Source organism: Heterodontus francisci, chromosome 19 (assembly GCF_036365525.1).
Source record: "Heterodontus francisci isolate sHetFra1 chromosome 19, sHetFra1.hap1, whole genome shotgun sequence".
NCBI lineage: Eukaryota > Metazoa > Chordata > Chondrichthyes > Heterodontiformes > Heterodontidae > Heterodontus > Heterodontus francisci.
Genome location: NC_090389.1, coordinates 37,589,320 through 37,614,967, shown reverse-complemented (window position 1 = coordinate 37,614,967; position 25,648 = coordinate 37,589,320). Strand labels below are relative to the sequence as shown.

The 25,648-nt window shown below is 41.3% G+C and overlaps 1 long non-coding RNA gene across 1 annotated transcript in view; it reads right to left on the bottom strand.

Annotated features, from left to right (window-relative positions):
* Nucleotides 1-24,582, bottom strand: part of LOC137380377 (uncharacterized) — a 105,788-nt gene extending 81,206 nt beyond the window's left edge. Inside the window, exons 1-2 of the long non-coding RNA XR_010977008.1 lie at nt 24,488-24,582; nt 21,070-21,312 (exon numbers count right to left, since the gene is read on the bottom strand). This is a non-coding gene — a long non-coding RNA (uncharacterized lncRNA). The remainder of the gene's footprint in view (nt 1-21,069; nt 21,313-24,487) is intronic.
* Between the last annotated feature and the right edge of the window lie 1,066 nt (nt 24,583-25,648).

Below are 25,648 nucleotides of genomic sequence, written 5' to 3'. Positions count from 1 at the left end.
ACTGGGTAAACATTTAAAATATATGTTGTGACCTGTGGAGAAGTGGAACTAGAGAAAGACAGTGCACTTCTCCTGCCTTGGTCGTAACACCAGTTGCAACCATAGGGCACATATTGGTGATTTTACCAAATTTGTGAGATTTTAATACAAGATTAAGCCTAGTAGTTAGAAAATTTGGGTTTAAAAAATATGCACACACCTCTTACAGTACATCATTTTGATTAGGTCAATAGATAGCTTTAAAATATATGAAACACATCAAATAACATACAAAGTACTGAACTATAAAATTATACCAGCAGCAGAAAAAGGAAACATGGAGTGGAAACAATTAAAATTCCAAGTGAAGGATACATTTTATAATACAGTGATAGCCAGCCCCAACACTATTTGAACAGCAGGGTAAAAGTGATGCTCTGAATGAACAGTTTGAGATCTGAAACACATTAGCAGAAAAGTGTCTCATGATACACCCATGTGACACAATGTAATGGGCCTTAAAATGTCTTTCAGCTTTCATACATTCTTCTAAATGCCTATTAATCTGATCAAAGACCATGCCTGGAGTAAGAACAAATAGATCACAGTTGTCCTCTTTTACACAGCACTTTGGCAACAGTGCCCTAGGCATATTTTCGCTTTTAAAACTGCAGAATGAAACAACAGCAGCAGGGCTGTGCTTCCTTCCACCCTAGTGCTGTGGTAGAATGCCTGTGGTGCTGGCTACCATCGTCCTTCTCTTGGGATCATTAGTTATTTCATTCAGTTGTACACTAGCGCCATGTTAAGAGGTCTTTTTGAGTGACTACTTCTGTAAATAAAAACTAAGTGGGGAAAAAAGCGAAATAGCAGCAAATTCCGATTTGTAGAAATTGATTTTGTTTTATAGGTTTCCCGAATTTTCCATTGAGTTGCTGCTAGTAGTTAGGGTTCTGCAGTTGACCTCCTCACTCCATCCAGGAACCTCTGCAAAAAGTTCACAAATGTGGACATTGGGTCAGAAAGAATACTCTGCTGCCATTCGCTATTCAAGCCACTTGGGACAGGTATCAGAGAGCTGATGGTGCCAGGGGAATCACATTCCAACAAAAGAGAAGATCGGGCAGCTGATTTATGTTGTTGGTTTTAATAACTTAGCTATGAAATACTCTCCAAGCTAAAACGAAAAATGTATTTCCATGTATGGAGGTATATCTGACAAGCTATGATTTGCTTATAATTGGCTGTGTTTATATTTAATTAGATATTGAGAGATTTTCTTTTTAAAATAAAATGCATGACTATGTGTGAATGGTGAACTCCTGACAATCAAGGTCAACTGACTCGGAGCTTCAGCAAGTATTTTCCTTCCTCCGCCCCAGAAGCCTCTTCTTTCTGCTCCTAATGGTGGTGATTCATGCTGGATGTCAGCAGTCCTCCAGCATCTTGCCCAAGCAGACATTTCTCCTACGCAAGACTGAATGTCAGCAGACTATTCAACAACCCTTGATGTGAAGAGCCCAGTCCTGCTAAGCATCATAACAAGATAAAAATTCTGTCCTCATCGCTCTGTGCATACACAAATACATACATATAACCCAGTGGTTGTTGGTTAGCAAAAAGGAACCAGAATCTGGCCAATTTTTCCCTTGTTGCCTCAAAGGGCACTGAGGCCAATTGTAGGTGAGATGAATTAACTCCACACAGACCTTACTGACTTTGTATGGCTGAGTAACACGGTGGGCAGCTAATTCATGAGCTGAGGTTTTCAGCATTTCTTATAAATTAATTATTGGGACAAGAATTACACATTTTTTGTACGTTTTGTCAGGCAAGGCCAAATGCTGTGCTCATAGAGTCATAGAATTATACAGCACAGAAACGGGCCCATTGTGTCCATGCCAGCCATCAAGCACCGATCTATTCTAATTCCATTTTCCAGCACTTGCCCCTAGCCCTGTATGCTGTGGCGTTTCAAGTGCTCAGCTAAATACTTCTTAAATGTTGTGAGGGTACCTGCCTCTACCACCCCTTCAGGCAGAGTGTTCCAGATTCCAACCACCCTCTGGGTAAAAAAGTTTTTCCTCAAATCCCCTATAAACCTCCTGCCCCTTACCTTAAATCTATGCCCCCTGGTTATTGGCACCTTCGCTAAGGGAAAAAGTTTCTTCCTATCTACCCCATCTATGCCCCTCATAATTTTGTATACCTCAATCAGGTGCCCCCTCAGCCTTCTCTACTCTAAGGAAAACAACCCTCGCCTCTCCAGTCTCTCTTCATAGCTGAAATGCTCCAGCCCAGGCAACATCCTGGTGAATCTCCCCTGCACCTTTTCCAGTGAAATCACATCCTTCCTACAGTGTGGCATAGAAACATAGAAAATAGCAGCAGGAGTAGGCCATTTGGCACTTTGAGCCTGCTCTGCCATTCATTATGATTATGGCTGATCATCCAACTCAGTAACGTTTTCTCGCTTTCGCCCCATTAACCTTTGATCCCTTTAGACCCAAGAGCTATATCTAATTCCTTCTTGAAAACATACAATGTTTTGGCCTCAACTGCTTTCTGTGGTAACAAATTCCACAGGCTCACCACTCTCTGGATGAAGAAATTTCTCCTCATCTCAGTCCTGAAAGGTTTACCCCATATCCTTAGACTATGACCCCTGGTTCTGGACTCCCCCACCATCAGGAACATCCTTCCTGCATCTACCATCAAGTCCTGTTAGAATTTTATAGGTTTCTATGAGATCCCCCCTCACTCTTCTGAACTCCAGCAATATATTTATTTATTTAGAGATACAGCACTGAAACAGGCCCTTCGGCCCACCAAGTCTGTGACGACCATGGACCACCCATTTATACTAATCCTACATTCCTACCACATCCCCTCAATTCCCCTGCCGCCTACCTACACTAGGGGCAATTTACAATAGCCAATTTACCTATCAACCTACAAGTCTTTGGCTGTGGGAGGAAACCAGAGCACCCGGCGGAAACCCACATGGTCACAGGGAGAACTTGCAAACTCCACACAGGTAGTACCCAGAATCGAACCCAGGTCGCTGTGAGGCTGCGGTGCTAACCACTGCACCACTGTGCCGCCCAAATCCTAACTGTCTCAATCTCTCCTCATACATCAGTCCCGCCATTCCAGGAATCAGTCTGGTAAACCTTCGCTGCACTCCCTCTATAGCAAGAACATCCTTCCTCAGATAAGGAGACCAAAACTGCACACAATATTCCAGGTGTGGCCTCACCAAGGCCCTGTATAATTGCAGCAAGACATCCCTGCTTCTGTACTCGAATCCTTTCGCTATGAAGGCCAACATTCCATTTGCCTTTTTTACCACCTGTTGGACCTGCATGCTTACCTTCAGCGACTGGTCGCTGCATATTCCCCTCTCTCAGTTTATAGCCGTTTAAATAATTATCTGCCTTCCTGTTTTTGCTACCAAAGTGGATAACCTCACATTTATCCACATTATACATGCATTAGCCCACTCACTCAACTTGTCCAAATCACGCTGAAGCCTCTCTGCATCCTCCTCACAATTCACCCTCCCACCCAGTTTTGTGTGGCGACCAGAACTGTACACAGCATTCCAGCTGTGGACTAACTAGCGTTTTATACAGCTCCATTATAACCTTCCTGCTCTTATATTCAATGCCTTGGCTAAGAAAGGCAAGTATCCCATATGCCTTCCTAACCACCTTATCTACCTGTGCTGCTGCCTTCAGTGACCTCTGGACAAATACACCAAAGTCCCTCTGACCCTCTGTACTTCTGTACTTCCTAGGGTCCTACCATCCATTGTATATTCCCTTGCCTTGTTAGTCCTCCCAAAAGGTATCACCTCATACTTCTCAGGATTAAATTCTATCTGCCATTGCTCTGCTCATCTGACCAGCCCATCGATAGCGTCCTGTAATCTAAGGCTTTCCTCCTCACTATTTACAACACCACCAATTTTCGTGTCATCTGCGAACTTACTGATCATACCTCCTGTATTCACATTTAAATCATTAATGTACACTACAAACAGCAAGGGTCCAGCATCGATCCCTGTGGTATACCACAGATCACAGGCTTACAATTGCAAAAGCAACCCTCGGCCATCACCCTCTGCCTCCTGCCACAAAGCCAATTTTCGATCCAATTTGCCAAATTGCCCTGGATCCCATGGGCTCTTACCTTCTTGACCAATCTCCCATGCGGGACCATATCAAAAGCCTTACTGAAGTCCATATAGACTACATCAACAGCTTTACCCTCATCTACACACCTAGTCACCTCCTCAAAAAATTCAATCAAGTTTGTTAGACATGATCTCCCCCTGACAAAGCCATGCTGACTATCCCTGATTAATCTCAGCCTCTCCAAGTGGAGATTAATCCTGTCCCTCAGAATTTTTCCAATAGTTTCCCTACCACTGATGTTACACTGTAATTACCTGGTTTATCCCTACTACCCTTCTTAAATAATGGCACCACATTCGCTGTCTTCCAGTCATCTGGTACCTCTCCTGTGGCCAGGGAAGATTTGAAAATTTGTGTCAGAGCCCCTGCAATCTCCTTCCTTGCCTCACATTGCAGACTGGGATACATCTTTTTTTAATTTATTTTTTATTTTGAGATACTGAAACAGGCCCTTCGGCCCACCGAGTCTGTGTCGACCATCAACCAGCCATATATACTAATCCTACATTAATCCCATATTCCTACCACATCCCCACAATTCCCCTACCACCTACCTATACTAGGGGCAATTTATAATGGCCAATTTACCTATCAACCTGCAATTCTTTGGCTGTGGGAGGAAACCGGAGCATCCCGCGAAAACCCACGCGGTCACAGGGAGAACTTGCAAACTCTGCACAGGCAGTACCCAGAATCGAACCCGGGTCGCTGGAGCTGTGAGGCTGCGGTGCTAACCACTGCGCCACTGTGCCGCCCCTTGCGCCACTGTGCCGCCCCTAATCTGGGCCTGGGGATTTATCTACTTTTAAGCCCGTTAAAACCGCTAATACCTTCTCCCTTTCAATACTAATTTGTTCAAGTATATCACAATCCCCCTCCCTGATCTCTACACCTACATCGTCCTTCTCCACAGAGAATACAGACGAAAAGTAATCATTCAAAACCTTACCTATGTCCTCTGGCTCAACACACAGATTGCCACTTTGTTCCTTAATGGGCCCTACTCTTTCCCTGGTTATCCTCTTGCCTTTCATATACTTATAAAATGCCTTGGGATTTTCCTTTATCTTGTCTGCCAGTGTTTTCTCATGCCCCCTCTTGGCTCTCCTAATTACTTTTTTAAGTACCCCTGTACACTTTCTATACTCCTACAGCCTCCCTGAATCTGCCATAAGCCTCCTTTTTTTGCCTTATCCAATCCTCTATATCCCTTGACATCCAGGGTTCCCTGGATTTGTTGGTCCTACCCTTCACCTTACAGGCTAATCATTACTAATAGTCTATACACTGTGTATGTGTATGCATTACACTCATCACTGGATTGATTTCCAGTTTCAATTGATTTTTGATCAGTAGCCCATAGGAACCAAAAGCAATGCTAGTCAATGTCTTCAGCATTTGAGTCAGATTGTGATCTGTTGCAAATAAAGCAACTGTATTCACAGAGCTCAATTGAGCAGTTTAGCCTTTTTTATTTACTTGGCGCAAATTTATTTCCTCTTCTCCTGAAGGTACCTCAGGCTGGAGTATGGTTCCACAGGCAGCCCTGCAGTACCTAAAGAGCCTTGTTTCCCATGGGAGTCTGTGCTAACAGGCTATTGAGCAAGGAGGAGGGGAGGCATCATAATCAAGCCCAATCCTGATCTTGCACAACATCCACATGTTCTGGCAGAGATAGTGATCAGGAACCAAAGGATATTTTCTCCTTTGCTAAGATGTGCGACGGACAAATTGCTACTCCAGCTGAGATCAACTAACTCAGTAAACCAGGAATTGAACCTGAGGCTTTCTGTTGTCCAACTCTGAAAAAGATATTTTTTTAAATAAATTTTATCTATGAAAAGGTTAGTGGGAATTGTCGAGATGTCTGACCTTTATGCTGAGAGGACAGTACACAATTTCCCATTTGTGACAATGTTGCTATATTAAAATTACAACTGTAATTGCCTAAGATTGACATAGAGTTTGATGTTTTGCAACCGTGCCACTGACAAACCCTGATTATATTCCCTTACTCAGTTCCGTTGTATACAAAACAACCAGAATAATCTCTAGAGATCAGCATATTAAATAAATCTATTTCAAACTATAATTGAAAGTTTTCCATATTCATCAGCCCAAGTTTCAGAAAAGTGTAATGAAATGCCTTAAAATAGTGTTAATTACTGTCAATTTAACAAGTGCTGTCTATGCTGTTTAAAGGGGCACATGTGCAAATGTAAAGAAAAGCAAAGTGCACAAAGAAAGGGAAAAGACAGTCTGTATGCCACACTGACTGATGCTAGTCCTGATGCTGTCTTCTGATTCAGTTCTTATTTTCAGAACCAAGTAACCATTTCTCCCCTCTGCGGCTAACAAAAAGGATTACATTGAAGGAATATTATTCAAGAACTTAGCCTGTTTGAAATTGTCAGTGAGCAATCAAAACAATTGTTGCACTTATCACCATCTGGCTACATCATACTGCATTTTGCCCATATATTACTGGAATCTATATCACGGCGGCTTCTTTTTCAATATTTTTAGTTGTCATTTTGCAATGGGTTTGCTTTAGTAAAAGTAACAGCACTCGTGGAGTTGAAGCAACTAAATTCACACAGAAAATGCCAACAGGCTATGAAGTTCAGTTCAAATATTAAGCTTCACCCTGTTTCAGTTAGTAGGATTCTCACCTCCAAGTCAGGATGTTGTGGGTTCAAGACCCACTTCAAAGATTTGAATCATTAATTCAGGGTTTTTTTTAATTCAATGTGGGCATCGCTGGCATGGCAGCATTTGTTGCTCATCCCAAATTGCCGTTGACAACTGAGTGGCTTGCCAGGCCATTTCAGAGGGCAGTTGAGAGTCAACCCCAAGTTGTGGAGGGTCTGGAGTCACATGTTGGCAGACCAGGTAGAATCATAGAAAATTTACAGAACAGAAAGTGGCCATTTGGCCCATTGTGTCTGCGCTGGCCGAATAATGAACCACCCAGTAATATCCCACCTTCCAGTATTTGGTCCACAGCCCTGCAGGTTATGGCACTTGAGGTGCATATCCAGACACCTTTAAATGAGTTGAGGGTTTCTGCCTCAACTACCCTTTCAGGAAGTGAGTTACAGACCCCCACCACCCTCTGGATGAAAAAATATTTCCTTATCTCCCCTCTAATCGTTCTACCAATCACTTTTTATCTGTGCCCCCTAGTCACTGACCTCTCTGCTAAGGTAAATAGGCACTTCACATCCACTCTATTCAGGCCCTCACAATTTTGTATGTTTCAATAAGATCTCCCCTCAACCTTCTCTGTTCCAAGGAGAACAACCCCAGCTTATCCAATCTTTCCTCATAGTCGCATTTTTTCAGTCCCGGCAACATCCTCGTAAATCTCCTATGTACCCTCTCTAGTGCAATTACATCCTTTCTGTAATGAGGTGACCAGAACTGCATACAGTACTCAAGTTGTGGCCTAACCAATGAGTTATACAATTCCAGCATAACCTCCCTGCTCTTTGGTCAATAAAGGAAAGGATTCCATATTCTGGTCACAGACCTGAAACGATAACTCTGCTTCTCTCTCCATAGGTGCTGCCTGAACTGATGAGTATTTCCAGCACTTTCTGTTTTTATTAAAGGATTCCATATGCCTTTTTAACCATCTTATCGACCTGTTCTGCTACCTTCAGGGATCTGTGGACATTCACTCCAAGGTCCCTCACTTTCTCTATACCTCTCAGTATTCTCCCATTAATCGTGTATTCATTTGCCTTGTTTGACCTCCCCAAATGCATCACCTCACACTTCTCTGGGTTGAATTCCATTTGCCACTTTTCTGCCCACCTGACCAGTTCATCGTTATCTTCCTGCAGTCTACAACTATCCTCCTCGCTATCTACCACACGGCCAATCTTTGTGTCGTCTGCAAACTTCTTGATCATGCTCCTTACATTTACGTACAAATCGTTAATATATACCACAAAAAGCAGGGGACCCAGTTCTGAGCCTTGCGGAATGCCACTGGAAACAGCCCTCTGGTCGCAAAAACACCTGTCAACAATTACTCTTTGTTTCTTACCACAGAGCCAATTTTGTATACACCTTGCTACAGTTCCTTGGATCCCATGGTTTTTATTTTTTTCACCAGTCTGCCATGTGGGACCGTGTCAAAAGCCTTGCTAAAATACATGTAGACCACATCAACTGTACTATCCTCATCAATCTTCCTTGTTACTTCTTCAAAACATTCTACCAAGTTGGTCAGACAAGATCTTCCCTTAACAAATCCATGCTGACTATCCTTGATTAATCTGTGCCTTTCTAAGTGACAGTTTATCCTGTCTCTCAGAATTGATTCCAATAACTTGCCCACTGCTGAGGTTAGACTGACTGGCCTGTAATTATTCGGTCTATCCCTTGCTCCCTTTTCAAACAGAGGTACAACGTTAGCAGTTCTCCAATCCTCTGGCACCACACCGGTATCCAATGAGGACTGGAAAATTATGGTCAGACTTTCTGCTATTTCCTCTCTTGCTTCTTTTAACAGCCTGGGTTACATTTTATCCGGTCCTGGTAATCTATCAACTTTCAAGGATGTTAATTCCATTAATATTTCCTCTCTCCCTATGTTTATCACATTCAATACTTCACACCCCTCTTCCTTAACTACAATATCTGCATCATCCGCCCCTTTTGTGAATACAGATGCAAAATATTCATTAAGAACAATACATCTTCCGCCTCTACACATAGGTTACCTTTTTGATCTTTTATGGGCCCTACTCTTTCCTTAGTTATCCTCTTACTCTTAATGTATTGATAACAAATCTTTGGGTTCACCTTGATTTTGCTTGCCAATATTCTTTCATGCCCCCTCTTAGCTCTCTTAATTTCCTTTTTGATTCCACCCCTCTACTTTCTATACTCCTCTCGACTTTCTATAATAGAGTTCTTGATGTCTGACATAAGCTTTCCTTTTCTGCCTTATCTTACTCTATAAGCTCCTTGACATCCATGGGGCTTTAGATTTGGCTGTCCCACCCTTTTTCTTTGTGGGAACATGTTTACTCTGAACCCCTTGAATCTCCCATTTGAATGCCTCCCACTGCTTTGACACTGATTTACCTTCAAGTAGCTGTTTCCAGTCCACTTTCGCTAACTCACTCCTCAGCTTCGTAAAATTGGCCTTGCCCCAATTGAGAACTCTAACTCCTGTTCCATCCTTGTCCTTTTCCATAATTATGTTAAAACTGACTGAATTATGATCACTATCACCAAAATACTCTCCCACTGCCACTCCTTCCACCTGCCCATCTTCATTTCCTAAAAATAAGTCTAAAACTGCACCTTCTCTTGTTGGTCTTGCTACATAGTGGGCAAAAAAGTTCTCCTTAATACACCTCAATAATTCTGCTCCCTCAATTCCTTTCACACTAAAACTATAAGGACAGCAGATTTACTTCCCTAAAGTGAACCAGATGGGTTTTTACAACAATCAATGATAGTTTTGTGGCACCATTACTGAGACTAGCTTTCAATTTCAGGTATTTATTAATTAATTGAATTTAAATTCCACCAACTGCCATGATGGGATTTGAACCCATGTCCCCAGGGAATTAGCCTGGGCCTCTGGAATACTAGTACAGTGATATTACCTCTATGCCACCATCTTCTCCTCACTTCAGTGTAATACTGAGGGAGCACTCCACTGTTGGAGGTTCTGTATTTTGGATGAGACATTAAACTAATACCCATCTGGACTCTCAGGTGAACGTAAAAGATTCCAGGTTGCTATGAAAAGAAGAGTGGAGGAGATTTCCCTGTTGTCCTGGCCAATAATTATCCTTCAACCAAGATCATTAAAAAAGATCATCTGGCCATTATCTTACTGCTATTTGTCAGAACTTACTGGGCACAAAATGACTGCTGCATTTCCTACAATACAATAGTGACTACATTGCAAAAGTACTTCATTAGCCGTGTGGTGCTTTTTGAGGTCCTGACATCATGAAAGGCGTTATATGAATGCAAGTTCTTTCTTTCTTTAACGTTTCTTTCCTATTCACAAATGTTGATATTTACCAATAAGATTAAATAGTAACCTACCTCTAACTGACCTCCCCTATTAACTTCTGAAGAAGGTCTGTATGAAGAATGGGCATTCAGTGAGATGCCAAAAAGCTACTTGTGTCTATATTGCTATGTACCAGAAATGAGTCACTGTCTTCAGAAAGCAGTGGACTGAAGAGAAAAGGAAAAGTTCAGCTTTTGATCGCAGAGGGTGAGACAGATCTTCTGTGTTAATGTACAAATTAATCAACACAATATACAAATCACATTGGCTTACTTTGTAACCATTGATGGCAAATTACAATTCCTCAAAAGCTATGCATTGATGGCATTGCCTGATCAGTGTTCCAGTTCTTTTTCTCTATTCTGTTTTTCTGTCAAGTGGGTCGTGCGTTTTCACACTTTAAGCCTATTTAAGACAAGGATAGACATCTGGATCTTCCAGCTGTGCTGTTGCTCATCTGCTGCAGCTGAATGCTGCACAGAAGCTTTCAATATGCTTCAGCAAAACAAATGAAAATTATTTAACACCCTTTACTGCGGCTAAGTACTGGGGAAAAGATAATTAATTTGGGAGTCAAAAAATACAGTGAGATTTATGGACAACCGACGAGTATGAGAAAGAAATGATTTTCATAGAATAGTTACAACACAGAAGGAGGCTATTTGGCTCATCAAGTCTGTGTCAGAACTCTGCAAGAGCAATTTAGCTAGTCCCAACTCCTCCGCCTTTTCCTGTAACCCGGCAAATCTTTTTTCTCTTCAGGTGTTTATCCAATTCCCTTTTGAAAGCCAGAATTGAATGTGCCTCCATCACACTCTCAAGCAGTGCATTCCAGATCTTAACCACTCGCTACTTAAGAAAGTTTTTTCTCATGTCACCTTTGGTTCTTTTGCCAACCACCTTAAATCTGTTTCCTCTGATTCTTGTCCCTTCCACCAATGGGAACAATTTCTCTCTATCTACACTGTCTAGACCCCCTATGATTTTGAATACCTCATCAAATCTCCTCTTAACCTTCTCCTCTGAGGAGAACAACCCCAGCTTCTCCAATCTATCCATGTAACTGAAGTCCCTCATCCCTGAAACTGTTCTCATAAATCATTTCTGCATGCTCTCTAAAGCATTCACATCCTTCCTGAAGTGTGGTGCCCAGCATTGGACACAATACTCCAGTTGCAGCTGAACCAGTGTTTTATAAAGGTTCATCATAACTTCCTAGCTTTTGTACTTGTTTTATAAAGCTCAGGATCCCATATGCATTTTTAACCACTTTCTCAACCTGCCCTGCCATCTTCACCGATTAGTTCACTCATACCCCCAGGTCTCTCGGTTTCTCCAACCCCTTTAGAATTGTACCGTTTAGTTTATATTGCCTCTCCTCATTTCTCCTCTTTCTCCTTACCAAAATGTATCACTTCACACCTCTCTACATTCATATTTATTTGCCACATGTCTGTCCATTCTACCAGCTGACTTATATCCTCTTGAGGTCTATTCCTCTCTTCATAGTTGACAATAATCCAAGTTTTGTGTAATCTGCAAATTTTGAAATTGTGCCCTGTACAGCCAAGTCTACATCATTAATAAATATCCAGAAAAGCAGTGGTCCTCGTACCGACCCCTGGGGAACCCTACTTTGCTGCCCATTCACTTATTTTTCTCCCTTTTCCCAAGGTGGGGATTCATGTTGGTGGCTCAATATCGATGTGTTTCCATTTTAACAGGGCTAAGTGGATAGAAATCCGGAATGGAAAATATGGCTGATGCCACGAGAGGCCAAGACTTTACCAATTGTGATATCCTCACTGTTACCCAGTTGAGAATTAGCTAACTTAGTACAAATAAGGAATTAAACCCGGACCTTCCTGGTCTGTGCATCTTAGTATGACACTGTGCGGTTCAGTGAGGAGTCGGCAATTTCATATTCACTTGAATTTTCCAAGTAAGAAATACAAAAAAGAAACTCTAAGTAGAAGTAAGATTTTATGGAAATGGAATTAAGCTGAACTACCCCATGTGTGTATTTGGTTGAATGAATCCTATTGCCATGTAAATGGCACTGTTGCTCTGTCATAATTTTTCACTGCTTAGCTGAACTCCACAAACAAGGTTACTGCAAAGTTCCAGTCACATCGATATCTTGAAAATAAGAGTCTTTACGGTCGAATATTCACCCATCAATTGTATTAAAAAGTAATAACTTTATGGAATATATGACTGAATTTGGAAAAAAGTGTTTCACCAACTATCCCAGAGTTCTTTTTCTTTTTAAAAAGTAAAATGGAAAGCAGATGTTTGCTGATTAAGAGTCTACAGGGGATGGCAAAATGCCAAGGAACATGTCCTAAATTACAAGCAGCTGCTTACTAGGCTCAGTACCAGACTATGAACAGAGGTTGCACTTAATATCCCTATTTCTTGCTCAGAAGGCAATACATGACATTGATCACATTAAATAAGACATTTCAATGTACTGTTACGACTGAGGTGTGAGGAGTGCACTGTCTTTCTCTAGTTCCACTTCTCCACATGTCACAACATATATTTAAATGTTTACCCAGTTACCAATATGGTCAATCATATACTCTACTGTTTATCCCAGAATAAAATGCACCAACTAGGTTTCTTTAATAACAAAATTATCAGATTATTATAAAACAAGACTTATCCAGGAAAGATGCAAAATATTAAAACAGTTTGAAATATGAATGTAAATAGATATTTCCGTCTAGATACCCAACACAAACACACACACACGCCGGTTAGATAAAAATAAATTAAAGAAATTTTCTCTGCAGAAGTGCTTTACAAAAAAAGAAGACAAAAATAGAATACTTTGGCCAAATATTGTTAATTCTTGAAGGAGAAGGAGAAGATATGGAATGTTATCAGTTGTCCATTTATGCTGGCGTCCCAAATACATGTAGACTGCTGTCACTGGGATCTTTCTGGAGCAGTACTTTTCAAGCGGTGTCGAGAATTAATCTGGCAGGCTTTCCAGGAGAAATGTGGCTTCAAGGCTTTCAACTATCACTCTGGATTCACAGGGTACTTTTCAAAGAGGTGCAGAAAGATGAGCTGGGTATTTCTTTCAGCAGGCTACAAACCCAACTGCCTTCAAAACAGTCCACACCCCAACAGCAAGTCAAAACCTCCTGACCACCATAAATCTTGACATGTCACTTCTCTGTAAACAACTCCCCATGGCCACCAAGGTTCCTGTTGTTTATTTAGCTGAGGCATGTGACATCCAGCAAAGGTTGTTTTTAAACACAAAGCTCAAGTGTCTTCCCAGTGACACTTGTAAAATAAATCCACATCCATGGAATCCTTTCAATTCTAAAACATGAGTCCTCAAAAACAATTTAAAATGGAAGCACTTTCATAACAGTACTATATCTAAAACTTTTGAGGAAATTACAGGGAAGGAGAAGGACTTAAAAAATTACATTTTGGATGACTGTGTTCATCAAATTGAGGAAAATAGATGACATATTATGACTGATTTTCCTCTGGAGAATGCCAAAAATATGCACCAATTTTCTACATGCAAGTCGGAGGGATAGTGAGTGGTTCAATTATTCCATTGGGTCTTTGCCTTGATTGCAATACATGCTAATTTCCAGCCACACTGGAGGTGCAATTTGTTTCACCTAAAAGAGATTTTCCTCTTTAAATTATATTAAAATAGAAGTCAAATTATATCATCAGCCAGACTTCTTTTGTTTCACTGTTCAGAGGCAGGCCACAGCTATATAGATAGTTGGTGCTATCACTTTGGAGACTGGCTTTTATCAGAGACCCATTTGAAGAGGAAGATTGCAACTTTAAAATATTTCTGAAACAAGGTTGATGTTAGTTTTCAAAGTTTTTTTGCACTAGTGCATAATGTCTTCATTTGATTTAGGCAATACCTGGATTCTGACAACAGGATTTCCCTTTGACACTCCTTTATATTTGGCCAATGAGAAGGCAAAACAGATCATTTTGGATGCTGGGCATATTAGGCATCATCGCAAGAGGAGGGCACTTTTCTGCTGTTCCTCTATTGGCCACATCTACTAGCCACCAACAACCACACAACCATCTTCCTTTGTGCTAGGTATGACTCCAACCAGTGGAGAGTTTTCCCCCCGATTCCCATTAACTCCAGTTTTGCTAGGGTTCCTTGGTGCCATACTTGGTTAAATGCTGTCTTGTTGTCAAGGGCAATCACTCTCACCTCACCTCCTCATGATCCCAACCTTTGCATTGCTCTACTCAATCATAATTGAATGCAGCTAGTAAATCTGTTCTCAGGCCTGTAGGAGACTCTGTAACATGTTATTGAGACCAACTAAAGATCAGCTTGTGACAAACCATCAGCTTTTTCCGACCATTTTGAAAAAGCATCTAAAGCTTGGTTCTGCACCTTGTTCCAGACAATTCAAACAAAACACAGAACTCATCATTATTAGGAATAACAATTATTAACCTTCTCAAAATCACATTGACTCTCATATTTTCTTCATTTTTAATAAATCTGAACTCAATCTCTACTAATGGTGGCTAATATTTTCTCTACAATTTATGTTAAAACCAGTCTATTTGTGTGCAGATCTCCCAGTACAATGATATTAGCTTATAATTACTGCAGATTTCTGTCCAAACTTCCTAGCATTGTAATTTTTGGTCATTACAATCAGTACCAAGTGACCAACAGATAGTCTTCAGAGAAAAGGAAATAAAAACAGCAGGCAAGTCATTACTTTTAAACACTCCTGTGTATTAAGCTCAAGTATAACATGGGCAGAAATAGGGTGGGATAGTGGATTTAGCACACTCCTCAGACTCAGATACAATTCTAATCCACAGTAATGTGATGAACGCCTCCTCTCCCAGCTAAGCATAAGAATATTTTAATGATAAATTTGAAGGATTGCATGCATATGGTGCATCTGACCTCTACATCTCTTCCCCTGTTGACCCCACAGGAAAAGTCTCAAATTCATTTCTGGTCTATAGATAAATACCAAATCAAGAACAACACTTGCTTAACATGTTGTTTTAAGAAGCAATTAGGTATTAGCACAGATAATCAACCCCAGCCGGCAGATCAAGCTGTTTGTGAGCTATATTGGAATTGTTGAAGTCGCATATGACTACTCTCTACCCTTTCCTTCTTTGAAGCGTATCTTAATTATTGCAGTACTTTTAAATCAGCCTACTCATTGTGCTCAGGTGGTGGCCAGCAAGAGATTTCATAGCAGTTCTTGAAATCAATGGGGAGAAAACAATCTGCATGTGGATTAATTCTTCTGTTAAATGAAGTTTTCTGCAGAAGAGTCTTCATAGGGGAATTTCATCTTCCAATTTAATTGAAATCCTCTCAAGCAGTACAGGATTACATATCGTCCAAAAATCTAGAGGTAACTAAAATCTATGCAAAAACAGGCCAAAAAATATAATGTTATTTAAAAGTTTCATATAAAAAAAGGTTTAAAAAATTGCAAAAATAACCAAGCACGGTTCAGAGTTGGACTCTGATAACTATTTAACATTTGGGAATCTGTGATGTGGATTTACTTTAGTCATACAGTACTTGAAGTCAAACCAGGAATATACAGGTACAAGGCAAATTCCAGTGGCAGTTCAGACAGAAAGACAAGATCAAATGCTGTCTTTACATTAAGGAGGTTCAGAGTGTAGAGAGGATAACTGGAACAAGGCAGAAGAAGATCAACAACAACTTGCATTTACATAGCACCTTCACAACGGCAAAAAGTCGAAAGGCACTTCACAGGAGCATTCCCAAACAACATTTGACACCAAACCACAAAAGGAGATATTAGCGCAGATGACCAAAAGCTTGATCAAAGAAATAGGTTTTAAGAAGCATCCTTAAGGAGAAAAGAGAGGCAGAGTGCTTTAGGGAGGGAATTTCAGAGCTTTGGGCCTCGACAACTGAATGCCCAGCCACCGTTGGGGAAGCAATTAAAATCAGAGATGATCAAAAGGCCAGAACTGGAGGAGTCATAGAGTCATTCATGGCATAGAAGGAGGCCATTCAGCCCATCAAGTCCATTCTGGCTCTCTGCAGAGCAATCCAGTCAGTCCCACTCACTTGCTCAATCCCTGTTGCCCTGCAAGTTTATTTCTCTCGTGCCCATGCAATTTCCTTTTGAAATCATTGATTGTCTCTGCTTCCACCACCCTCATGGGCAGCGAATTCCAGGTCATTACCACTCGCTCTGTAAAAAAAGTTCTTCCTTACGTTTCACCTGCATCTCTTGCCCAAAACCTTCAATCTGTGTCCCCTAGTCCTTGTACCAGTTAATGGGAAGAGTTTTTCCTTGTCTAACTTATCTAAGCCTTTCATAATCTTATACACCTCGAGCAAGTCTCCACTCAATCTCCTTTACTCCAGGGAGAACAACCCAGCTTTTTCAACCTAACCTTGTAATTAAAATCCGCCCCCATCCCTGGAACCATTCTGGTAAAGCTCTGCACCCTCTCAAGGACCCTCACATCCTTCCTAAAGAGTGGTGACCAAAACTGGATGCAGTAATCTAGTTAGGGTCTAACCAGAGCTTCATAAAGGTTCAGCATAACTTCCCTGCTTTTGTACTCAATGCCTCTATTTATGAAGTCCAAGATCCCATATGCTTTGCTAATCACTCTCTCAATATGCCCTGCCACCTTCAAAGATCGATGCACATGCACCCCAGGTCCCTATGTTCCTGCACACTCTTTAGAACTGTGCCATGAAGTATATATTGCCTTATCCTACCCCTTCTGCCAAAATACATCATCTCATACATGTTTGTATTAAATTCCATCTGCCACTTGTTTGCCCATTCTGCTAACCTATCTGTGTCCTGTTGTAGGCAGTTTGTATCACCCTCACTGTTTGCCACACCTCCAAGTTTGGTATCATTGGCAAATTTTGAAATTCTACTCTGTATTCCAAGATCCAAGTCCTTTTTATATTGCAAAAAAAGCACTGGTTTCGGCACTGACCCTTGGGGAACACCATTGTCTACCATCCTCCAGTCTGAAAAACAACCATTCACTATGACTCATTGTTTTGTGTCCTTAAGCCAATTTTTTATCCAAATGGACACTGACCATCCTATTCCGTGAGGCTCAATTTTGTTAATCAGTCTTTTATGCAGTACTTTATCAAATGCTTTGTTAAAATCCAGACAGACAACATTCACCATAATCCCTTCATCAACCTTCTCTGTTACTTCATCAAAAAATTTAATTGGATTAATCAAGCATGTTCTGCCTTTTACAAATCCATGCTGGCTATCCTAAATTAACTCAAATCTCTCCAAGCGCCTGTCGACTTTTTCCTGATTATTGTTTATAAAGCCTTACCCACTACTGATGTTAAAGATATCTCAGAATGTCATCGGGCTGGAGGAGAATCCAGAAATAGGGAAGGCGAGAAAATGAAGGCATTTGAAAACAAGGATGAGAATTTTAAAATTGAGGCGTTGCTTAACTAGGAGCCAATGTATGACAGCAAGCACAGGGGTGTTGGGTGAACTGGACTTTGAGTGGTTAGGACAAGGGCAGTTTTGGATTACCTCAAATTTACAAAGGGCAGCATGTGGGAGATCAGCCAAGGATGCATTGAAATAGTCAAGTGTTGAGGTCACAAAGGCATGGATGAGGGTTTCAGCAGCAGATGAATTGAGGCGGGGTGGATTCGGGCGATATTACGGAGGTGGAAATAGGCAGTCTTAACGAAAGCAGGGGAAGGGGGTCAGGATGTGTGAGGGTGAGAAAGAAAAGGAAAAGGGTAAGGGAAAGGAGGAGGCATGAGACCAAAATATATTCATATTCCTCTTCATCAGATGCAGGCATCTTTCCTTATGTACTGTGCTCTGTTTATATTCAATTATCTGCAGCGAAGGGTTGGCTGAAGTCTGTTTATGTGAATGCCTTATGCAGCTAGTCATTTTACACTGCTGAAATGAGGTGTGCCTCTTTTTATATTCATACTGTATCATAATTCTTTACAGTATAACCAGCATTAGCTGTGAATCGCTATCATCTCGTTTATCCTTCCTTTCAAATGAAGAGACAAGCATCAGAAAAATATTGAATTTTTTTTACAATACTTTATAAAGAAAGCTATAATTAATATGGGTTAATTTTAAATTGGTTACACATTTAATCTACGTTTTTGATCTAAGTTCATTAATGCCCTATTTTTATTTACATCCTTTATCTACAAAATATTAAGTACATATTTGTCATTCAATAGCATTATTTTGACATTTATATAACTCCTTTTAACATCTTAAGAAATATGTTGAACCCTTCACATAGAACTAAATATTTTTGAAGTGCAATCATTGTTAGGTAGGCAACATAACGAGGAGCAAGACAAATTTTAGCATTGATTTTAAAAAACGAATGCCGCAAAATTTGGTTGCGTAGCATCCGTACTTTTGGCTGATGTTTGCCGCTTCAAATTCAATACAGCTTCCACGGTGCCGGGGACACTGCTGCTGATGCTCGTGCCAGACACCTTTTTAGGAAGGGCATTAGGGAAAGCACTGGAAGTATGTAGAGTAGGCAGATTATGATGTCAGTCAGAGTGTAACGCTGATTTGAAGCCAGTGGTACCGTTATTGACCTGAATGCTCCAACTAACACCCTCCCTTAAACTCACACATCTGAACATGTATTCAGCAGCAGGAAGGATTCCTCCCCACCATCATCCACCCCCTCACCACCAATCACCACCACCACCCCCACCCCCCAGTTCTATTTAAAGGAATCATCAACTACTTTCAGGTTAGTTGCTGATTGATTTTTATTGGATGCTGTCAAGTTTGTAGAATTGTTTAGGGGTTTGTATTGCTATTTAAAGTCCCTGAAGTCCGTAGGGAGTGGTGTGGCAAATACTGAAGGCCTTGGTTCTGACTTCAAAGGTTCTGCTAAGCCAACTTACTCCCACACATGGTGCAGTAGTTTGCATCCCCCTTGGCCTGCAGCAGGACAGGGACAATGAGCAGAGGCAACATAGAGGAGGACAAGCTGCTCGAAGAGGAAGGTGTGGGGGGTGGGGGGGGGGGGGGTGGTGGTGGCAGATAAGAGAAGGACTTTTAACATTTACATGCAGGATCTTCAGGGAGCACTTCCCTACCTATACCTCAGCTGGGAACAGACATCTCTGCCACCTGTTGCATCCAAACTGCAGCCTCAGAACCAGATGCGGATGGCATTGCCAGTGGCTGTGAAGGTGACCATGACCGTGCGCCAGGCTTCTTTCAGGCTCAAGCAGGTGATATTTGCAACATCTCCCAGCTCGTTGTCTGTTGAGGCTCTGTGTGCAGAGAGAGCTGAATACATTCCATTCTCTCTTGCCAGAAAGAAGCAAGCAGCGAGAGCACATGACTTTGCCAGGATTGCACTGCTTCTATGCAGTGCTACCCCAGTGGCTGCACCATGGCTGGTGGAAGGCTGCTGACTTTCAGTGGGGGAGACGACATATGGCCTTGCAGAACAATCTTGACCAGTTCTGTGACTAGAAGGCCTGCCTTCAGACTGCACCACCTTTGCATGGGAGGCAGCAGCCTGGGCTGTTTGGCTGACAGGCAACAGCAACAGCACTGGCGGAGCGGCATTGGTGGGTGAACAAATGCTGCCATCCTGAGTGAAGACAGTAGACTTGTGCTCCACGGATCCACTGCCACTCCCACAGGATTCACCTGAGCAGTACAAGCAATGTGTTGGAGGACAAATTGCTGGGCTGCTGTGACATTCTGCAAGCTCTTTGAACACTGCTATCCACAGCTATGGTGGCAGCAGTCTGTGCTAATGCAACAGCAAGCCGAACTTGCATGACTTCAGTCTGAGCTTCCACTGCAGCACCTAGACGTTGGGTGGCTTCTGCTTGTGCTGCAATGGAAGATGAGACATCAGCCATCCTCTTGCAGGAGAAGCTGACACACAGCAGCAGGGAGAATATGATAACAGGTGGCAATCCTACCTTTATCCAAAGGCTGACACCAATGGAAGAGGCTGCCATCAACATCATTCGCAGCTCTGGAGATGGCTAGGCTGGAGGTCACATAGTGGGGTGCTCAGTTAACTTCACTTCCATTTCTTTCTACTCCACTCTCTCACACACTCAGCATTACAATTTGGTGGTATGTTACGCTGCACTCATTTGCAGGAACTGGTGGCAGCAAGGCGGGCAGAGAAGAAAATGGCATTGGGTTCCTGGCAATGTCACCTGACCCTTGTTAGAATATACTTATGAGACCCCGCCCCCTGCCCACCTTTTTTTTTCTGGCTGGAGCTCTGGACGCCTAACTCAAGGTCCGTTTGAAATCAGAATGGGTAGATAAGTAGCAGTAAGCTGACAGTTCTGTTCCACGAGATTTTGGTCTCACTACCATCCCATTTTTAGGGACAAATGAAGCAGTGGCAACATGAAAATTAACCTCACACTTTTTGAATTTGCATTTAGAGTCATACAGCTATTTACGTCACAGAAGGAGGCCATTCGGCTCATCAAGTCCATGCTGGCATTTGATATAAATTTAGAAAAGTCAGAAATCTACAGATCAAGAAATAGACACTAAGTCCACGTAACAGAAGAGCTAGAAGCACAACCATACAAAGTGACAATAAATTAACAATATCAATGGGAAGTAAGAAATTTATGCCAAACAGGAAACAGCAGGGCAAGACATGTATGGAGGAGGGGTTAAGAGAAGGAAATAGTGAATTTCCACGTCACACAATGCCATTAAAATCTACTTGAGAATTGCTCCTGTACAAAGCTTGCATCACTAATTCAGAACATGTCCATCACTGTATAATATTCCACAGTACCTGAGTTATGATGGTGAGAAATTAGCCAGGATTCCTGCTCCCAGTTGATGCTCACTGGTCCTTGCTGTAACATGTGCATGTTTGAATATCAGGTGAACACAGGATAGGGGGCTGTTGGTTGAGTTGCTCATCCCTGTTTGTAGTTTAATTGTGCTGACTCTCGAGGCTCAGTCATGGAGAATGACAACTTGACCAGACGTTGGAGAGCTGCAACGCGGAATTATACCCAATAGGACTCAACACCTTCAGGATCGTAAGGAAAAATAATCTATCAGGGTAATGTTCCTTTAGCTGGGTGCACAGAAGGCTTGTTACATTTCTGGAATACGCCGAATGTTGACTTCATAGCAGCTAAGGTTAGAGTTAACTGCACTTTAATTAGGCAAGTAATGATCAGCTTAAGAGGAAAGTGGGTAGGCTATGATTTCTATGGACTAGGCATATAAATAATTTGTACTACTGGAAATAAACCACGACAAAATATAAATGCTATCCATAATACAGCACTCAGTGAATACAGAATAAATGGCACATAACTTTCAAAACAGTAAAGGTAATGCAAGCAACAGCATGTTCATTATTTGAGATAGCTAAAGCCTTCAGTTGTAATTGTAATTGTCATATAACACTAGGACACATATTTACTTTAGAGTACTGAATGTTATGCATATGAATTTAAAAGAGAATGACATAGATCTGAACATGTGGGAGCCAGCCAAAATAGTGCAGCATAGTCACTAGGATGTCAGCAGGGATGAGGGGATATAGTCATAAAGGGAGACTTAAGATGCTAGAGTTTTGCCCACAAGAACTAAGAAGGTTGAACAGGTGACCTGATAAAAATCTTCAAAATTATGAAGAGTTATAATAAGGTAAATAACAATGAATTATTTCCACTGATCAGTGGATGGAAACAGCACAAAAATAATTAACATGGATTTTAAAAATACCTTTAAAATCATTAGAATGCGGAATTCTCTGCCACAAATCATTGTTGACAGAAAAACTATGCGTTTTTTAAAAAAGAGAGTTGAGTAGTTGTTTGCAAAACAATATTAAAGGATAAGGCGAGGCAACATGAGAGTGAAATTAGTCTAAAAGGGTCATGTGGAGAAAAACACTGGCACAGACTTGATGGCAGAATGACCTATTTCTGGATTAAACATTCCACAATTCTTTGATCTCCATTTCATGACCTGTGTACCATACCATCATCAAATGCTTTCTTGCTGGTCTCCTTATCTCTGCTATTCACAAACTTCAGTTAGCCGTGAACTCTGTGCTGGAAGTCATAAGGTCCCACATACCAATCACTCTCATCCTTGCCAATCTACTGGTTCCCTGTACCCTAATAAATCAATTTTATTCAATCCTTCTGCTCATGCCCCATGACCTGACTTTTCTTGGTATATGGGGAGAGAGGCAATTATTTCAAGTATGATTTTAACTGTCATACATGGACTATGCCCATTTCTCTTTCTTCCAAGCTTTCTCATGTTGCATCTGAGAAATCTCTGTCAGACCCATGCTCCAAGCCATATCCTTTGTTCTTCTAACCTTCAACCCTTCCTTATTTCCTGTTCAGTCCACTACACTATTGGAGGTTTTCAAAAGCATCCTAAATAACATATGTTGTGAACTGTGCTTTAGATCTCTTCGCCTTAATCTTTTTACATACTGCTCGGTGTCCACATCTCTCTGCCTAGCACATTGAGGTTGACTTTCACCTTTGCCACCTGGTCAGTAATCTGGTGGAGCACAACATTCACCCTAGAAAGTGCCTGATGCTATTTCCATGGAACTCAATAGAATGGAATTCAGGCGGGTTCTATAAAGAGTGAGCTATCTGCCCACCAGATCACTGCCCATGTGGTGTTTGACAAAAGTCTACCCCATCGCCTATGTGAGGAACACTATATAAACATCAGCTATTGTTGCTGTAGATATAACAAGGCATTGGACACCCATGCATATACATATTTACCCTTGCAGCGCTTCGTTGCCTCAAATCTAGGGCCTTCCATTGCTATTTAATGCAGAGAAGTGTGAAGCGATTCATTTTGGTAGGAAGAATGAGGAGAGGCAATACAAAATAAAGGGTACAATTCGAAAGGGAGTGCAGGAGCAGACGGACCTAGGGGTGTATGTGCACATTGATGCTGGCAGAGTAGGTTGAGAAAGTGGTTAATAAAGCATGCAGGATCCTGGACTTTATTATTAGGGGCATAGAGTACAAAAGCAAGGAGTTTATGATAAACCTGTATAAAACATTGGCTTGACTTCAGCTGGAGTATTGTGTCCAGTTCTGGGCACCACACTTTAGGAAGGAAGTGAAGGCAGAGGCTACAGAAAAGATTCATGAGAATGGTTTGAAGGATGAGGAACTTCAGTTACGTGGATAGATGGGAGAAGCTGGGGCTGTTCTCCTTGGAGAAGAGAAGATTAAGAGGAGATTTGATAGAGGTATTCAAAATCATGAGGGCTCTGACAAGAGTAGATAGAGAGAAACAGTTCCTGTTGGTGGAAGGATTGAGAACCAGAGGACACCGATTTAAGGTGATAGGCAAACGAAGCAACATAAGGAAAAACCTTTTTTATGCAGCAAGTGGAATGCACTGCTTGACAGTGTGATGGAGGCAGATTCAATTCTGACTTTGAAAAGAGAATTCGACAATTATCTGAAGAGAAAAAACTTGGAAGGCTACAAGGAAAAGGCTGGGTGAATGGGTCTCTTGGAGAGACCCGGAATGAACACCACAGGCCGAATGACCTCCTTCTGTGCTCTAACCATTCTGTGATGTCCTTCAGATCAATGAAGCTTTTACCTAATGAGCTATCAGAGAGGGACTTTTCCAAATGCTGTCAAATAAGGTCCAAAGTGGAAGCAGTCCAAATTCTTCAATGCTTTACAAGAGAAAGCAGAGCCTGCTCTATCATCTGAAACACCTACTTTAACTGCAGGATCTTGGCATTTCACCAACTGGCAATTCCAGCCTCCAGAAACGCCCATATCCATGAACTGAAGTTTGATTTTCTACCAAAATAAATATGAATTATCTGGAAAGGTGGTAATGGAATATCATCAGGCTGACAGTTTGGTCTTGGCAGCTCACTTGTCAGTACAAGTTAATGCAGTTAATGCATGCACAATTATCATTGAAACTTGAATGTGACTTTAGTAAGGGGGCAGGAAAGAAGAGCAATTAACTAAAGAAAACTAGGCACACACAACATTCCAGTTCTGTTCATTGAAAAGTCTCAGCATATAGCAAGTTATTTTGACCCTGTTCACAAATGATCTTTTGAGGCGTCAGTTTCTCCGAACTTCAGTCAATACAAAGTATAATTGGGCAGTGCGTAAAATGTGCGGCCAATCCAATACCGTCCATTTTACACCATTGCCGAAAGTTAAAATTACCCCCAAGCAGTCTAATGTGGTGCTCCTTGCTAAGAGGATCCTGTATAAAAAGTGAATCCACCATCAGACAATCCACAGGGTGAGCACACACAACAGAACCTGGTCTCAAAAAAGTACCAGCGACATGTAAACAGAACTCAGGAGACAAGGAGTGTCTTTTCAAACACTTCAAATACAGGAAGTCGAAGGAGGCGTGTTAGGGCAGGAAAATGAAATTGCATCTCGTTCTCCTTGTGGTGTCATTGTGCACTCTTTCCATCTATTGCAATATGAAATAGAAGAATTTTAAATAAATAAAACAAAGATGAACTCTCAACATCACAGGTGAAAATTTATATCCCTTTTCTATTAGAATTGCTTTTATTTGAAGTGGTTCTAGAATACAGTGACAAAATACGAAAACATTAGCAAACTTGCAGAATGGATGTGTATGGCAAATGAATTTCAATTTAGGTAAGTGTCAGGTGGTGCATTTTGGTAGGAGGAATAAGGAGTTCACTTACTCTAAATGGCACCGAGCCACAAAGGGATCGAAGGGTAAAATTCACAAATCATTAAAAGTAGCACTGCAAGTTAACAAAGCCACAAATGGGCAAAGTGCTGAGGCTCATTTCTAGTGGAACAGAAATGAAAAGCAGAAAAGTTATGTCAAATTTATGTAGAACCTTGGTTTGACCACACTTACAGTGCTGTGCATAATCACATTATAAAAAGAATAAAAAAGCAATAGAAAAAGTTCAAAGAGATTTATAAGGTTTAATACCAAAACTCAGTAGTTATAACTAAGCAGGCTGTGGCTCTTTTCTCTTAAAAAAGAGAGGACTGAGAGGTGACTTGATGGATTAAAATTATGAAGGGTTTCGATATGATCGACAAAAAGAAAGTGTTGGGGAGTTCAAAACTCGGGGCCATAGATATAACAATATAACATCATCACTAATAAATCCAATAAAGAATTCAGGCAAAATTTCTGTATTTATTTAATTCTTAAGTTTATTTCGGTTAAGTCAGTTAATAGTCTAATAAATAGAGTAATGGCAGGGCATCTCAGTTCCATAGAGTGCACATCCTGTTCCATGTGGGGACTCCAGGATGCTTCTCGTGCCCAGACCAACAATATGTGCAGGAGATATTGTCAGCTGGAGCAGCTCGAGCTACGGG